The sequence below is a fragment of the Schistocerca piceifrons genome, chromosome 2 (genome assembly GCF_021461385.2).
Source record: "Schistocerca piceifrons isolate TAMUIC-IGC-003096 chromosome 2, iqSchPice1.1, whole genome shotgun sequence".
Classification (NCBI taxonomy): Eukaryota; Metazoa; Arthropoda; class Insecta; order Orthoptera; family Acrididae; genus Schistocerca; species Schistocerca piceifrons.
Genome location: NC_060139.1, coordinates 664,788,522 through 664,806,463, shown reverse-complemented (window position 1 = coordinate 664,806,463; position 17,942 = coordinate 664,788,522). Strand labels below are relative to the sequence as shown.

Sequence of the window (17,942 nt, the reverse complement as noted above, 5' to 3'; positions counted from 1 at the left end):
TTGAAATTCAGAACAAAACATTCTTTGAAGAAATAATAATTGAAAAGAAAACATTTCCACAGAAGTACAAAACAGAATTTAGTACATATTTCAAATGTTTTCCACAAAAAATTATTTGCTGTGTTGCAGATTTGCGGTTCTGTGTTACCATATTAGCTATTGGTAACATTATGGAGGAATTGCATTTGTGGCACAGTAAATGTAATCTAAATTATTTAACGGTGATGAGCAAGTTTTCATTTGTTATTAAAGTCTATATTCTTCAACGAAATTGATATACATTTTTTACCAACATTTATCAATTTCTCAAATAAATATAATTCAGGACAAGCCCTCTTACATGGCTATTCAGTTTTCTGAAAAAACGATATGAATCATATAACTTTACTCCTCGATATTAGTGAAAATCATTTGGACAGTGATTAGACCACAATAATTTTGTTAGCTTCCTACATAATAGGATTGTGATTCTTTGCAAGATAAATCTACAAAAAACTTTGTCTCAAATAAACTACCTTTCTTTACAGGGGAAATTCTGATATGTCTTATTAATTGTTTCTTCAGTACTGTTATGTTTGCAACAGTCTACTCCCAAGTGTCAACAAGGAGAAACTGTACGAATAACACAATTGGCTTTAGCGCTATCATTGATAACATTTTGCAATTTTTTTTGTACATAACACTGTGCAAACATTTTCATTGGATATAAATAAAAATTTCTTATCACTGTGAAGTATCCTGTTCATTAATCATAGGTGAAGTATGGAGGACTGTAAAAAACTAGGAAATGTTTACAATGCCAGGCTCCAAATCAAATAGACCTTACTTACGCGTAATGTTACCGGGATCTCACACTCAGTCTGTTTGTTTTGCTGTAGCTCTCGTGGAGGTAGCATCAAGAATGGGCGAATGGAATGCCGATCAGATGCAGGCTAGTTTTCCTCGAAGGTTGTTGGTGTGGATCTGTGGTGCAAGCAAATGTCTTCAGTGCTTGGAAAAAACTGTCCACATCGCACTAATACTCTTAGATCAGATAATTTGAAATGAATAGTTTCAGTATTGATGATACTAAAGCCCTCAAGTAGATGTTGTAGTGGTACAATGAAACAGTAATATATAGTCTAGAATTTAATAGATAAATGCAGTACTACGAAACATCGAAATTCTTTCACTTCTAGGAACCAGCAGTGAACACGACTCTGTAACACCACATTACTATGAAGAAGGTATCTCTGTGCTACACTACTTCCCTAGCGTTGCGAAGAAATGGAGAAAAGTAGTTAGAAGTAATTTATATTGCTTTGAAAATTAAGTTCAGTTCCAGTAGCAACTACATTTTTGAAGTGTAGCTCTAGCATTTCGAAAACACCAGTCTATAGAGAGAAAAATGGTGGTAGTCTTCTTCATTAATAAAAGAAGGAGTGACATATTAAAGCATAACAACGACTTTATCAATTGTCAAAAAACTTTAATATTATTCGCTCATTATTCAGGACTATCAGTGATAATGCCCAGGAATACCGATCAAAAATTTGTACCGCCCATTTAACTGCAGTCAACTTCAGAGTTTTCGATCACTGAGTTCAGCTGCCTCCACTATAATAAGTGAAGGCTCAGCTGGAATGTGTGTCAATTCCTGTGTATGAGGCGTTTTTACAGGTATAGGACGATGAATGTGCATAGTTGGCCTCAAAAACTGGATAAAAACTCATGCTCAGTTTCGTAGGCTGAAGATAATAAATTGTTGAGTGCATCGTTCATTAAATGTCGAGAAATGTGGAGTGAACGCTCTGAATTGTTGGATTCTGTTTCTAAGGCATTGTATAGCATTAATATGTTGAAGATGTCGCAGTCAGGGCTCTTGAGATAGATAGTTTTGATTTTTAAGGAGTATAATTTCTTTATAGACGATCAGAATGAATAAGTTAAAATCGTTCTTGGGACTCTCTGGATTCTGTTGCAATTTTGTGAGAGCGTGTCAATTACTGGTGTTCTTCGAAGCTTGGTAAGTTGGATGTCAAATAACATTCAAATGTACGAAGGACGTGTTAGCTAAAAGATATTTTTTGCCCCAGAAACTCAGAAGATTTTTTTGTAAAAGTACTAAAAGCAGAGAACGTGTTATAAAAGTAGATGTGCTGAAGGTGATAGAGAAAGACGGCAAGGAGACCAAAAGTTAACAGCATCTCGAAATGGTGAATTGTCTCGCAATGAACTACATGCATGCTTCGTTGGAACGAAAAGATAATCGACAAGTATAGCAAGCAAACTGAAATCACTGCATCCTATCCTCGATGACGGGAAAGTACCACTCTTTGGTGGCAGGCCACAAAATGCTGGTCTGTTATATAGGGAGAAGCATCAGTCACCTCAGCATCATCTGACAGGGCAAACCTTGCAAAGTGAACGTCGGCTTTCACGACACCGGGTGTCAACTGTTGCTACGATTTTTTAGGAACCAGTACTGGGTACTAAATAGATGATAAATCGTCTGGCGTGTTCTGCATCAGTGTTTCACATGTCAGCGTCTAAATTAAAAGCCTGCTCGACAGCTCATGAGAGACTTGCCTCGCACATATGCACAAGCTATGATGCTTGCCTTCAACTGCGGAACTGATTAAATACACTACTGGCCACTAAAATTGCTACACCACGAAGATGACGTGCCACAGAAGCGATATTTAACCGACAGGAAGAAGATCCTGTGATATGCAAATGATTAGCTTTTCGGAACATTCACACAAGATTGGTGCCGGTGGCGACACCTACAACGTGCTGACGCGAGGAAAGTTTCCAACCGATTTCTCATATACAAACAGCAGTTGACCGGCGTTGCCTGCTGAAACGTTGTTGTGATGCCTCGTGTAAGGAGGAGAAATGCGTACCATCACTTTTCCGACTTTGATAAAGGTCGGATTGTAGCCTATCGCGACTGCGGTTTATCGTATCGCGACATTACTGCTCGCGTTGGTCGAGATCCAATAACTGTTAGCAGAATATGGAATCGGTGGGTTCAGGAGGGTAATACCGAACGCCGTCCTGGATCACAACGGCCTCGTATCACTAGCAGTCGAGATGACAGGCATCTTATCCGCATGGCTGTAACGGATCGTGCAGCCACGTCTCGATCCCTGAGCCAACAGATGGGGACGTTCGCAAGACAACAACCATCTGCACGAACAGTTCGACGACGTTTGCAGCAGCATGGACTATCAGCTCGGAGATCATGGTTGCGGTTACCCTTGACGCTGCATTACAGACAGGAGCGGCTGGTCCCGGCGGAGGTTCGAGTCCTCCCTTGGGCATGGGTGTATGTGTGTTTGTCCTTAGGATAATTTATGTTAAGTAGTGTGTAAGCTTAGGGACTGATGACCCTAGCAATTAAGCCCCATAAGATTTCACACACATTTGAACATTTTTTGAACAGACAGGAGCGCCTGCGATGGTGTACTCAACGACGAATCTGGGTGCACGAATGGCAAAACGTCATTTTTTCGGATGAATCCAGGTTCTGTTTACAGCATCATGGTGGTCGCATCCGTGTTTGGCGACATCGCGGTGAACGCACATTGGAAGTGTGTATTCGTCATCGCCATACTGGCGTATCGCCCGGCGTGATGGTATGAGGTGCCATTGGTTACACGTTTCGGTCACCTCTTGTTCGCATTGACGGCACTTTGAACAGTGGACGTTACATTTCAGATGTGTTACGACCCGTGGCTCTACCCTTCATTCGATCCCTGCGAAACCCTACATTTCAGCAGGATAATGGACGACCGCATGTTGCAGGTCCTGTACGGGCCTTTCTGGATACAGAAAATGTTCGACGTCTGCACTGGCCAGCACATTCACCAGATCTCTCACCAATTGAAAACGTCTGGTCAATGGTGGCCGAGCAACTGGCTCGTCGCAATACGCCAGTCACTACTCTTGATGATCTGTGGTATCGTGTTGAAGCTGCATGGGCAGCTGTACCTGTACACGCCATCCAAGCTCTGTTTGGCTCAATGCCCAGGCGTATCAAGGCCGTCATCATGGCCAGAGGTGGTTGTTCTGGGTACTGATTTCTCAGGATCTATGCACCCAAATTGCGTGAAAATGTAATCACATGTCAGTTCTACTATAATATATTTGTCCCGTTTATCGTCTGCATTTCTTCTTGTTGTAGCAATTTTAATGGTCAGTAGTGTAGAAGATCTTCGTATTAGGGATAGCAATGATCGCTTAATCTTAGGTTTAAAGCTGCTCCAAGTAACAGGTTTATGAAATAAGCGATTTTTGGTGTTTTATTCCCATCGCTTCCTGTGATAAACGTAGAAATCGAACCAATATTGAAAAATTTTGCCTCCCTCAGTTTCAAGCTACATAGAATCGAAATACTTATACTTATTCTGTTCTCGGCTCGCTGCTTTTCTCGAAAAGTGATAAGTGGCTGAATACTACAGAAAGTCGACAATATTCTCCTATTGATTCTACATTTTTGAAACTCTGCAGAAAAATCATGATTTAATCGAGGATCATATCACTATTTGGGCATTAGAAATAGTCACTGCTGTGGAAATTTGAGGCTGAATAACTCTACTTTTCGTGTTAATCTCACCCTTTTTCAAAGGCTGCATCTGGATAAAGGCAACAGATGAGTTACTTACAGTTTTTATTGTAAACTGTGACTGAGTTGTTGTTTTCTCCTTTTACAATGCCTACGTTTGTTGTGACTCCTCCCGTTCTTAATCTTTTAAATGAAATGGAGTATTGTACTTTATCGGTACTGCACTTAGTAAAATACTTTCAGATTAGGGATGTTGCCGTTCTGTAATACAACTAATGTCCGATGACGACAGCGTGAAACTGTCATGTAGACCAGATGGGACAAGCTTAGGATATTGCATGTACACTCATTCCCATCCAATAGGCAGCGCCACATGGTAACAGGAACATTATTTTCTCAGTAATGCTGTACCAATTCTTATGCCACGTTTTCGTTCCCAGTTTCCGTCAGCATTGTTATTAAAAAAGCGCTGATCGCTTTTTCCATTTTCTACAATAACGTAATTTTTCAACGCAATAGAAATTTTTACGAATAAAAATTAGTTTTTCTAACGTTTATTTAAAAAACTAAAATTTTAGCACTGGTGCTATGACTAATTGATATTTCGGTTTTTTACCTGGTTATCAGTTACAAATAGAAAAAAACACCTGTTATAACAGAGACCAAACAAATACCGAAAAATACACGTTATTCAGAACTAAAATAACAGTATCGGTTTTAACCGGTCGGTTTTCCCATCCCCACTTTCTATTGTAAACCGGCTCTCAGCGACCCAAATTAAGTACTATGTAACCCTATCCGCGTGCCTGGCAACACGAGCAGTGATCCTGCTGGAAGTTAGCAACGTGAAAACTGGCGCGTTCCTGTCTCACCTAAGATTTGTATTACTACGAGATAAATTTCGAAAACACTGCAGCGACGAGGGGGACGAGTTGTAACCTGCTGTGAGCACTCATTATCAGAAGACACATGTGAAAACCTTTAGGAACGAAGAAGGCATAGATTGAACTTCATGCCGTCGGCATCACCACACTTTGGAGGGAAGCAGAAATGAGTACCACTTGCGGCGAATGGTGGTAAATGTAAGTCCAACGTTAAGAGAGTTGACAACAGTGACTTGTCAAATTGAAGATAGTTTGAATTCCTCTCCTCTCACACCAGTATTTTGCAATCCTACTAAAGTCTTCCCCCAAGGTCATTTTCTGATTGGAACCAGTCATCATCCCTCCGTCAGATACAGGTGCAACCAGACTCAGCTTGCGCTCAAGGTGAGGAACTACTGAAACAACAGCTCCAGACCTTCTGACGACACTCTTCACCTGGCTATCTACATCACCTGCAACAGTGGGCCAAGAGAACGGTCCCCAATCAGAATGTGAAACCTGGCGCATTGGTCGTAATAAGGGATGACAAACTGGCACCCTTGTGCTGGAAGCTCACCATCGTTGGGGGAGTACACCCTGGGCGCTACGAACGGGTGAAGTAGTTTTCAAGCGATCCATCTGAAAACTGAATATTTTATTGAATAAAGCGATTTTATCTTTTATGTTTTCTTCCATTTGTTGTATACAGGTTTGGCATCAGGTAACTCAGTGTATTGCCTGTTTATGTGGTGATGCTTTTCCTGACCAGTAGCAAAACACAAGAAGCTGTTTCCAAGAAAAATGTGCGTAGGAAGTGACAGAACAGCTGACTGAAAGACGTAAGGATTTGTGTAATTTTTTGAATTCTCATTCACGTTTCACCAGGTCATTAGGACTTTAATATTTTATGATGAGTTCTATGCATTTTTACGATTGCCATTATTAGTCTAAAATGTTGCAATATTTTGGAAGGAAATTAGCATTTTTGTGTCGGCTGGCATGTTTAGTCCCTTCAGACTTCTGTGTTCAGACGACGCTGTTCTCTCCGGATGGGCGAGCAAAGCGGTCATCTCGGCCGAAGGCCATTTAACGGTGCATTTCTGAGGACAATTGGGGTAGGTTTCCGCTCTCTCCGGCTGTGACGAGGAGCTTGGTTGTCGTGTCGCTGGACAGTACCTTCTAGGCACGTCAGTCTTTCTGCTTCGGATTGTAATACCGTGCATACAACTGCAGCAACAATGTGCGAATTATTATCAACAAGAATAGCACTGATTTTATAACTATTTAACTCATTGAAACCCCAGTGATACGTCTCTTACAGTTCAAATAACATTGACTTCTCCAATGGCAGTTCATCATAAAAGTATGTAAATGATCTCATGTACATATTTTATATAAGCTAGAGACAATTAAGTTGCTAGAACTGTATGGAAGAAACTGATGAAACATTTATTCTGATATTACGGTGCATTAGGGAGGACGAGAGCATTACTAGCGTCGCAAAAGTCAGAAACTGATAGTCAACAACCGGAACAGTCTACAATTATTTCAATAACTAAACCAGATGACGCAATGCACTTCGTTGTAGTGGAATAGTATGGACAATACCGTAAATATTGAATGGATGCTACTACATTTTTCTGAAATTAATTATCAATCTTATCATATTTTCCCAGATGTGGGACCGAAGGCAGACAACGATAAAGTGGTTCATAGAAAAATCGAAAAAAGAAATGTTTCACGAGATTTGAAAAACTGAAAATCATACTGCCTAACAATGAGTTCCAATTTGTGAAGAAACTGTGGAGGACCAAGGAATTCATTTCATATAATATATCGCCATGGCATCCACCCTGTACTTCAGAAGAATGAAGTATTCTTGAGATAGGTTTATGTAGACGAAACCTAGGTCGCTGGGAAATTTCATGCGCAGGATGGCTAAAATTAGGAATGATACAGTCCAAAAGACTATTCTGACACAAGTTAAGTAAGCAGACGTTTCTCATGTAGATTGGTAACACTTTGTCATTCTCCTATACTTCCCCATTGCTTTGTGTAGCTATTTAACTTTTCACTGTTGACTGAATGATCACTCTGTTATTTTTTGAGTCTTGATGACTACATTTGAATGGATATTTATCAACATTTTCACTGCATTATTTTTGAGTATCGTGACAGTTTACGACGAGTAGAATAATAGCTGATAAGACACAACTAACACATTTGTTTTCTCTTTTGTTCAGTACTGCGATCTTTTTATTTAGGAGAAAATGGCATCCTGTTCTGCCGGCAACCGATGGTCACCGGGTCGAATCACCATTTCGCGATTTGTCCCTAGAGGGAATGAATCGTGCAGTTAGAATCTATCATTTACAAAGAATAAAAAAAGAGAGACGTAATTTAATTCAAAACATGTATCTAACAAATGTTGTATTGAACGGTGACACCCATCATTGTAACTAACAATAAAAATTACGTCATCTGTAAATGAATTCTCTACTCCTTCCTTAGTGTGGTTCTGCCAAGGTGATGTTGGGTTGGGTTGTTTGGGAGAAGAGACCAAACTGCGAGGTCATCGGTCTCATCTGATTAGGGAAGGATGGGGAAGGAAATCGGCCGTACCCTGTCACAGGAACCATCCCGGCATTTGCCTGGAGCTATTTAGGGAAATCACGGAAAACCTAAATCAGGATGGCCGGACGCAGGATTGAACCGTCGTCCTCCCGAATGTGAGTCCAAGGTAATGTGTTTGACTCGTTTGAAACAGCCATTTTATATAGTCGTGCTACGAGCTAACTTAGAAACAAAATTAATCTGAGCGAAGGAGTCACTGAATATTAATTTTTTTTCGTAAAGGCAGGAACATTATGGTTAGGGAGTTTTGCGATGCGTTGTGATTGTTGGTAAAAGTGGGATTTTAATCAGAGTTTAGACTTACATGAATCAGACGGACAAAACTAGGGATTTTTTCCTGTTTATGAAGAATTTTATAAATATTCAGCATTATTAATTGCATATGGAGAGAAACATTATTTGAAAGACTGAAGTGACCTAATAAATACACTTCTATTTATTTCATTTTAATTTCTTTTCATGATTTCTTGCTGAATTTTTATTCAATTTCTGGTGGAAGAAACAGTCACCGTTTTCAGAATTTTGATATATTCTGGACCTTAACAATTTATGTGAGGTAACGAAGATCGAAGTTGAGAATAGGAAGTATTATTAAATATCTTATTGAGGAAAACATCCGCACAAGAATTACCAATTTCATTTATTTGCTTAAATTGGTGAGATCTGTCAAACAAGACAGCATTTTTTACCAGGTCCAAACTTCCTGATTTTGAGCGTTTCAAACAACTCAGAAATATTCGAGGTCAGTCATAGGAATATCTACAAAATATAGAGACTCAATATTAACACTCTGCAAGAAGCTGAGAACTCTGTTCCTATTTATTTATTTTTTATTATTATTTGCTTCTAAGACTTTTTGAAACATAGATTGCTTAAGGTAGATGCTTTACTTCTAATGTGGAACTGAAATAACGTTAGCACGACAGTTACATATTGGTGTGGTAAATTAAGAGATACGGATTTCTCATTGCACCAAGATATTATTCAACGACATGGAGGGGAAAGCGTTCTGGGAACATTGCTGCCTACTACAGTACAATTTAATAAGTCATGATGGATTCTTGTATTTACCAGACAGTTCTTTTGAAGCCTATAATGTGTGACGACGTGAGAAAGATGGTTTTATTGTTATGAACTTCTTAAAAAATATTTCGCACCGTCCTTACCGTCAGGTGAAGAGAAGACGCGGGATGGGAATGTGACCGCATTCACCAACAAGCTTACGTACGAGCGATATAAATATACTAAATCATTAAAATTTTTAAATGTTCTGATTTCCGAATAATATCGATCAAATTCTTCATTTATGTTGCCACGGTGTCGATATCTGCTACGTAAGTTGTTTATTAAGTTGGTGGCGTGCACGGTACCCATGAATCGTGTTTTCTTTGTCACAACACACGCTTTGTCTTATTCAGTGAAAGCATTGTGAATGGTGGACGTTTCTTGTTTTTTCCTGTTCACAATGAGTATTTGATGTCTGTAAATCGATTCGCAAAAATTTTTCCTCTTTGGCACTGATGCAGCAAATGAAAAATGGACAAGAGACTTGCCTGTCCATCCCATCATAACCTAGAAACGGAAGTTAGAGCGCCCACGCTGTTGAGTTTTAAAAGAATGAGATCCAACATGAACCGTGAAAAAACATCGCACTTTTATTAACTGCATACACTGTATTACTACGAAATCCATCAGCATGCACTATGCACTATTCTGTTATACACATACAAGCTGAATGCCCGAGAACACATCGTTAATTATTATTGTGCATGTACCCACATCAGAACATCGTCCAGTAATTCGTATAGGTTTCAATTGCTGTATTTTAAAGAAGCTATCAGCTGATTTCTTGAGTCGCTGTCACAGCAGTCTGATGCTTGAGACAGGTCATAATTACTGCTGCCATTCGTCTTTGGGATGAATGGGGTGCAAATACTATTTCTACTGTCAAAATTTAGTTTTGTGTGGTTTATCTAATTGCTGAATCTGAATATTCAAGATGGTTCTATCGGGAAGCAACCGCCCGTTCGCTACATCTAGAGCACCTTCTCTAGTGACCTCACTGATGAGACGTTAAACCCTTTTTTTTTTTACCTTCAATTTTTGAATGAGAAATTTCAGCCTGGAGGAAAGCGGTAATTGACCATAATTGGAGAATTGGTGTAAGACAGAAAAGGCGTAGTAAAACAGTTAACCCTATAAGCATTCGAATAGGCAACTAGGTCTTCGTAGAGACTTGCCACAATTATTGTCGGAAATTTTGGTCAGGAAATTTTCTGAATGGATCGTGAATCGTGCAGGTCGTTAAGGTGATGCTGCTTGGAAAAAATCAGCTCCCTGTGGCGTAAATGATACATTCTGTAAGAGCCATTGGCGCATTCGGTACACCACTTTGTGCTATGTTATAAACGGAAAGATTAGGATCTCGTGGTCAACAAACTGTGGAGAGGGTATGACTCTCACAGATCCCCAGACGATGATAATGCATACTTTACTGATATGCTGGAAGGTTTCTGACCCACATTCGAGACACCTGAGGACGCGGTTGCCAGAGATAAGCATGGCGCCAGATATCGCCTCTTGTCGCTTGCGTCACTTCCTGTCTTAACACTGACTCAAATGGTTTTTCCCGATACGTTGTACTCGGAAACATCAGGAAAGAGAAGAAGATTTTTGATGAGATAAAGAAATTTCAACAGATTTTCTTTAAAAATCATGTGTTAAATTAAAGTACCAGTACGTAAATAAATAAATGCCATTAGGTGAGGGTTGGATTGTTTTGGGGGAGGGCTACGGTCGCAGGTTCGAATCCTGCCTCAGGCATGGATGTGTGTGATGTCCTTAGGTTAGTTAGGTTTAAGTAGTTCTAAGTTCTAGGGGACTGATGACCTCAGATGTTAAGTCCCATAGTGCTCAGAGCCCAGAGCCATTTGAACCATTTTTTGGAGGGGGGGGGGGGGGGGGGGGGGAAACCAGACAGCGAGGTTATCGGCCTCTTGGGGTTACGGAAGGACGGGGAAGGAAGTCGGCCGTGCCCTTTCAAAGGAACCATGCCGGCATTTGCCTGCAGCGATTGAAGGAAATTACGGAAAACCTAAATCAAGATTGCCGGACGCAGGATTGAACCGTCGTCCTCCCGAACGCGAGTCCAGTGTGCTAACCACTGCGCCACCTCGCTCGGTGATTAGGTGTGTATAGGAGTATCTGAAACGAAGAGCTGAAACTGAAAGATATTTTTACTCCGAGATTTTGTGCATGCATAAGATGAAGATGCATAGCACCGTACTAGCGCAGAAGGCTAATGTACTACAAATAATTGTGCCTTGTGAACCTAAGAGTGCCGTTGCTGTTTTGATACATGAGGGCGGTAATTTATTCGTCTCATTATTTTTTAATGATTTTTTGATGCCTTCAGCAGACTTTCTCTTTATTTGATGGACGATTGTAAAATTTCGGCATTTTCAAGTATCTAAAACAGAAGCATTACACATTGGATGCGTTAGTATACTTATGAAATTTACATAGCAGCAGGTCATGGCCTCTGTATGTCACCTATGTAATGTTATGCTTTCGGACGACGTAACAAACTGCTCAATGATGTTTCTCTTCCCTCACCGAACACATAGACCTTTTTATTTTATTTCGTTTATTGGAAACCTCTCTGTCAATATATTTTTTATCTCTGGAGATACCGCTTTACGGTCACCTGTCTTATGGCAGTGAATGGACAGTTCAGTAGAACGTGCTTTGTATTCAGCTGAGAAAGGGACAATATGGCGTGTGTAAGCTGTTCGTCATGCCTTAAAAGGTAGCTTGGACCAAAGATTATGCACGCAATGTCACTTCGCGGTGAGGAGGTTCGCTAGCAGGGGTAACTACCGGCATAATTAGCATTGTCAACAGCGTCGTCGAATCGAACAATAACCGGTATAACGTGGCGAAGACCACTGAACATTTGGCTCATGTTGCTCGTCCACAGTCGAGAGCAACGGCTGATGGCTGCCACCTACCAACTGTGGCTAGCCGGTACAGAACTGACGTTGCCGTTTTTGGAGGTTAAGTTGTCGTCAACGTTGTTTTCGGTTGATGCTGTATCTGCGTTGATCCTATCTGACATATTTGTCCCAATTTTAACATGTTTAACACACAGGTACACATTGTCTTCCGCACTTGCATATCTACGAACGCAATCGATTTACACGATCAAAATGGCTCTGAGCACTATGGGACTTAACTGCTGTGGTCATCAGTCCCCTAGAACTTAGAACTACTTAAACCTAACTAACCTAAGGACGTCACACACATCCATGCCCGAGGCAGGATTCGAACCTGCGACCGTAGCGGTCGCGCGGTTCCAGACCACAGCGCCTAGAACCGCTGGACCACTCCGGCCGGCTTTACACGATCAATTTGGCCTCAAGGCGCCCATTACGAAGAACATTAAACTCACTTACTCCCTTGTCCGCTTCCCGTTCCACCCTGAGCAACGTGGTGTACAAAGAAGGTGAGGATGGGAACGCCTGGAGTGGAACCTCGCTCAGAGGTGTAGGATTTTCGTCACCAACGGATGCAGGATTTGTCTGAGGCCTGTTGATCGTCAAAGATGTGTGCGGAGGAGGCTAGGTACCAACGAACGTGTTAGGCATGCTCTCCTTGTTTTTCAGCTGGGAGGTTAGCAGTTATGTTCTGGCCCGACATCACGTACCGATGTCGGACGTCTCTCATTACTTTCAGATGTACCTTAAATATTATGCAGTGCCAGGGACGGGTCCTCCAAACACTTGACCAGCCCGAAAATCAACATTAGCGGCGCATTTATCGTTCAGAATAATAATGCCCGAGCACACCACGCCCAATTCGTGAACACGTCCCTCCAGGAAGCAGGAAACAATCGAATCGAATAGTCTGCGTCGTCTGCTGTCACCAACCCGACCTGTTAAACATGTTAAAACTGAGACAAATATTTCGGACAGGAGTAACGCAAATATAATGTCAACCTGAAGCAATGTTGGGCGCGACGTAGTGGGCCACTCTTTTGTGTTCAGAGAGAAGAGCTGATGGCGTCTTGGGAAGCAAGCAGGTTTTGTTTCTCGTGAGCTCCAGCAATGGCCTGATACACGACAGTCGAAATTAGTTTCTTGAAGAGAACTGTTTTAAAGAGTGTTTGAGGATTGAAGAACTTTCCGAGTTTATCAAAGGCAGTGCTTTGTCGATGAAGCGTCTTCGTAGCCTATGAGGAAGTCAAATGAAAACGAGACACATGGAAGAAAGTAAGTAATCTATCGCCCGCTAGGTTAGCCGTTCGGTCTAACACACTGCTTTCCGGGCGGGAAGGCGTGCCGCTCCCCGGCACGAACCCGCCCGGCGGATTAGTGTCGAGGTTCGGTGTGCCGGCCAGTCTGTGGATGGTTTTCAAAGCGGTTTTCCATCTGCCTGGGCGAATGCGGGCTGGTTCCCTCAACAGTTACACTATGTCGGCGATTGCTGCGCAAACACTTTCTCTACGTACGCGTGGACCATAATTACTCTAACACGCAAACATTGGGGGTACACTCGTCTAGTGTGAGACGTTCCGGGGGGGTGGGGTGTCCACTGGGGGGCTGAACCACCCAATAACCCTGGTTTCGGTGTGGGGCGGCGGTTGGGTGAGTGGACTGCTGTAGCCTGTTGTGAGGTTGGGTAACACTGAGGGCTACGGAGGGGACGAAGCCTCTCCGTCGTTTCTATGTTCCCAGCTCCATACAATACAATACAAGTAATCCATTTATTATTTCAAAAGTAGTCATGATTGCACCCAGCCGTGGACCTCTTCGAAGCAATACTGCGGCCACGAATGCGTTTCTTCAGGACTCTAAAAGTATGGAAATCACATGTAGAGAAATCGGGATTGTAAGGATGTGTATCGTAGTCGAAACAGCCTTTGTCAAGGCGGACATTATCCTACGAAAAATGATGTGATCTACTCGGTCAACAGTGCTGGGAGTTTGCACTTGTTGATGCGCTTAAATTTTTGCAAAGTGTCCACGTACCACTGTGCGTTTATTGTGGCGCCGTGTTCCAGAATGTCATTGAGCAGCAGGCCCTTGCAGTCATCATCATTTTTCCGGAGCTGGAGTGACTGTTGTTTAGAGTACGTTGCAGGAGTTTCGCTGGTAAGCTCTTTAACATCCTCTGTACAGTCCTGTTCTCTCCCCATGCGATTTCCATACTTTTGGAGCTATGAAGAAAAACATTCGTGGCCGTCGATTTGGTTCGGAACAACTTGTGCACGCCTGCGCACAATCATGTTTCCATGGGCAATCTCAAATGTTTTTCCATCAAGGTATTGGTTGTCTTGTCTCACAGTGGGATAAATGTATTAACAGCTATAGCGATTACTTTTGAAAGAATAAACAGTTTACTCAAGTATATTTTCGTCTGTCTCGTTTTCATTTGTGGGTAAGTTATATAGTGCCGAATATTGCAATAAGCTAACATTCTTTCGTGAAATAAACTTGTCTGGAGAGCAGTGTGGCCTTTTAGCCCTGCACACGCCCTTTCCTGCCTGTCTCTCACCATCAAATACGTTGTAAGTTCGGATACGAAGAAACAGTCAACGTATAATCTGGTTGATGAGAAATATCAGTCCTAGAACAAACATGTGGAGCAAGTATAAACCTAAGTACTAAACAAAAGGAAGTGTAATTCTGTATCAGTCTGATGAGACGACTGGATATTGATGGTGGTGCGGATCGACTCTTGGTTGCTGGCAAAGCGAAAAGGTACAACTTGTAACAGAACATGCACGTGTCACACTAGCACTTCGACTACAGTAGTTTTGTATGCTGTAAGAAAGCACATAATTAATGACCGTTTCCTCTTCAAGATCATCAAAATTCTGCAGACTTTCTTTGACGGCCCAGCTGGCAGCAGAGGTGAAATATTTACGCTGCAAAATGAACAGGTACGACATAGGCGGGGACGTGGAGGTAATCGCATCAAACTCCGCCTTGGAGACCATTGAACTGTACGTTCTTCTTTGAAAAGATTTATAACTGACGGTCTGCTTCCTCAGGCTCACAACCCAATCGGCTTAAAGGCTGCTCCCTCGGGGGATACCTAAAAGAGAAGGTGTTTACACTAGATTCCACAGTGCGTACAGGAAATAAAGTAATGGTAACGTAAAACAGTGGGATGTAACGATTAGGCAGCTCTCTCACCGGTTTGTCGCGCAGGCGTATCGTGAGCGGCCGTAGTGAACACTTGAGAATGTCAGCATGGGCTACAGAAGCAATATTATCATGGTGCTCACGAATTAGTCATTATATCACTCGAGTGTGTATTCTTTTTGTGGCACTCGTGTACAATTACCTTGTGTTGGGTGTAAGGAGCTCAGAGTTCGTTTATGAAGTATTACGAAAATTAAGAAATGCAGCAACCAAGCTATCATTTCATCTGAGAATTGTAAAGGAACGTTCAGCCTATAAATGCATATCACTATGTACCTCCTATATGTATGTGTCGAAATACTGGTGTATCTATACGTATGGCTGTAATACCTAAGTCTGGTTCTTCAATGCGTTCTCATATTCTGTCTACATGGTATTTCTAGACTTTATCTATCCGCAGCTTCTTACAGGACGTACAAAAGCGCATTTTATTGCTAAATTGGATACATAGCCATTAACATGGATTGAAATGGGAACATACTAAGTGTGTACCATCGGCGATTTATCATTTCTTATGGTGTTATCAGTAGGATTTCTGCATATCCTGTGTTACATTTTGGTTTTTTAAATCGTTTCGGGACACTGTGGATGAAAAATCTGTTTCATGTTGAAATCTGTTCTTTGTTAAGCCTATGTAACTTTAGTACCACAATAAAACTTACACTAATGTATACTCTGAATTGCCAAGGCGAACTACAGTATAACATTTCCAGTCCTGGTATGGTGTTCGGGCATTTTATGGAAGCCAACCAATTAAAATAAAAAAAATAAACTGTAAAGTAAAAATGGAAAAAAATCGACCTTTTTCAAATTTGGAAGATGGGTGTAAGGTGGGCGATATTATTCTTCCTCCCAACCTTCTCCATTGGAAACTAGGGTTAGCTTTATGGTTTCATATTTATCACTTGTTTTGACCCAGTTCGTCTTCTAATAGTTTGTCAGCAATACGGATATCTTCAACGAATTTATCTGTTCACCGCTACTTTGGTCTACTTTGCGGTCTTAGCCCACTCTCACTGAGACTGTACGCAAACTCTATAACTCTTCCCTGAAGAGCTCTCTGTACATACTATCGATAACGACCCTCTCGTATTTTTTTGGTGATTGGCTTCAGACGAAATGCTGTCTGACTGTGTCCTTTCTTATGCAGTCAACAACACTCCTGTAGCCCTACACAACACGGAGGGATAGCTGAGCGGTTTTTGGCACTGGGCAACACTCAGAGACGAGCGACAGTCTTTTCCTCTTAAAGAGATACAAGTACAAAATTTGCGTGGGACTTTATAGAAGTCGATGCAGTATCTTACTGGGGGTCAAAGAACTGTTGGATGGTTGGTTGTTGTTTGGTTGTTTTTGGGGAAGGAGACCAGACAGCGTGGTCATCGGTCTCATCGGATTAGGGAAGGATGGGGAAGGAAGTCGGCCGTGCCCTTTCAGAGGAACCATCCCGGCATTTGCCTGGAGTGATTTAGGGAAATCACGGAAAACCTAAATCAGGATGGCCGGACGCGGGATTGAACCGTCGTCCTCCCGAATGCGAGTCCAGTGTCTAACCACTGCGCCACCTCGCTCGGTGAACTGTTGGAAAAAGTGATTTAACCGGTAACAGTACTCAGTGATAACAACTTGTCGATTAGATCTGTAGTTTACCCCGTCGTTCATAAACAATTTTTTTTGGTTGCTTGATCTTGAAAAAGCCCGTAATCAGAAGTAAGCTATCTAGCTTCCAAGGACAGAAATTAATCGAACTATCAGGGAGCAGATAAACGCTCAAAAGATTCGTTATATAAAGGTGCATCTAAGCAACAGCAGTCATAGGCAGAGAATCTCCAGCGTGCTACTTACTGGTTTACCAGGTGAGTAAACGTGCATTCTCCCAGATTCAGGCTGATTTTACTGGCTACTTAAGAGAATATTTCATCGGAGAATGTCGTTTTGGGATTGCTTCTGACTGATGGGTAGACAGTGAACCCCTTTTAGGAGTGTCGTCTAAATTCATTATGTCCCATTCTTGTGTGGTAGTAGACAGTCTTCAGAAACGTACAAAATATTCACGCAATTAATCAGATCCTCCGCGTTTGGGAAAATTTGGTATAAACTATTCTGCTCTTTGACGTCAGCAGACATATGTAAAGCATTCGGAATGAGTTTATAAAGTTTGGTGTATCAGAGCCCAATTGAAAGTTGCAGAAAACGAAGAGCAGGTTTTGACAATACTTCGGAGGCGTGGCTGGCAGGCACCGTCCACACGCTTGTCTAACTGAGCACATACCCTGAATATCATGAAGGGAATGTGAAATGCTGAGCTGCTACTTTTCTTTTCAAACCTCATTCTCGCCTTTGCAGAAACCTGATATCTTGAATTTTCCACTTAAGTCAACATAATCTCTATTTCCTTGAGCTACACGTAAAAATGTAAACAACATCCACAGGTCATGGTACCTACCGACCGCCATTTCATCCTCTGGCAATGTTTATCCCTGCATAGAAGTGAATGTTAACGGTAAACTCTATGGACAAGAATAGACTAGAAAATTTCAAAATATGGTGGAAGAACACTGAAGACCAGTTTGATACACCACAGAGACACTGACCTGAGTACTTTGTGGTGAAACTTGACAGGAGTATGGAATATACAGATAGAACACATCCTACAAGGACAAGGGATCGTCAGTTTGGTAATGGTGG

The 17,942-nt window shown here is 41.7% G+C and overlaps 1 protein-coding gene across 1 annotated transcript in view; it reads left to right on the top strand.

Annotated features, from left to right (window-relative positions):
- Positions 1-17,942, top strand: part of LOC124775727 — a 118,994-nt gene that overhangs the window by 56,674 nt on the left and 44,378 nt on the right. The window lies entirely within an intron of this gene.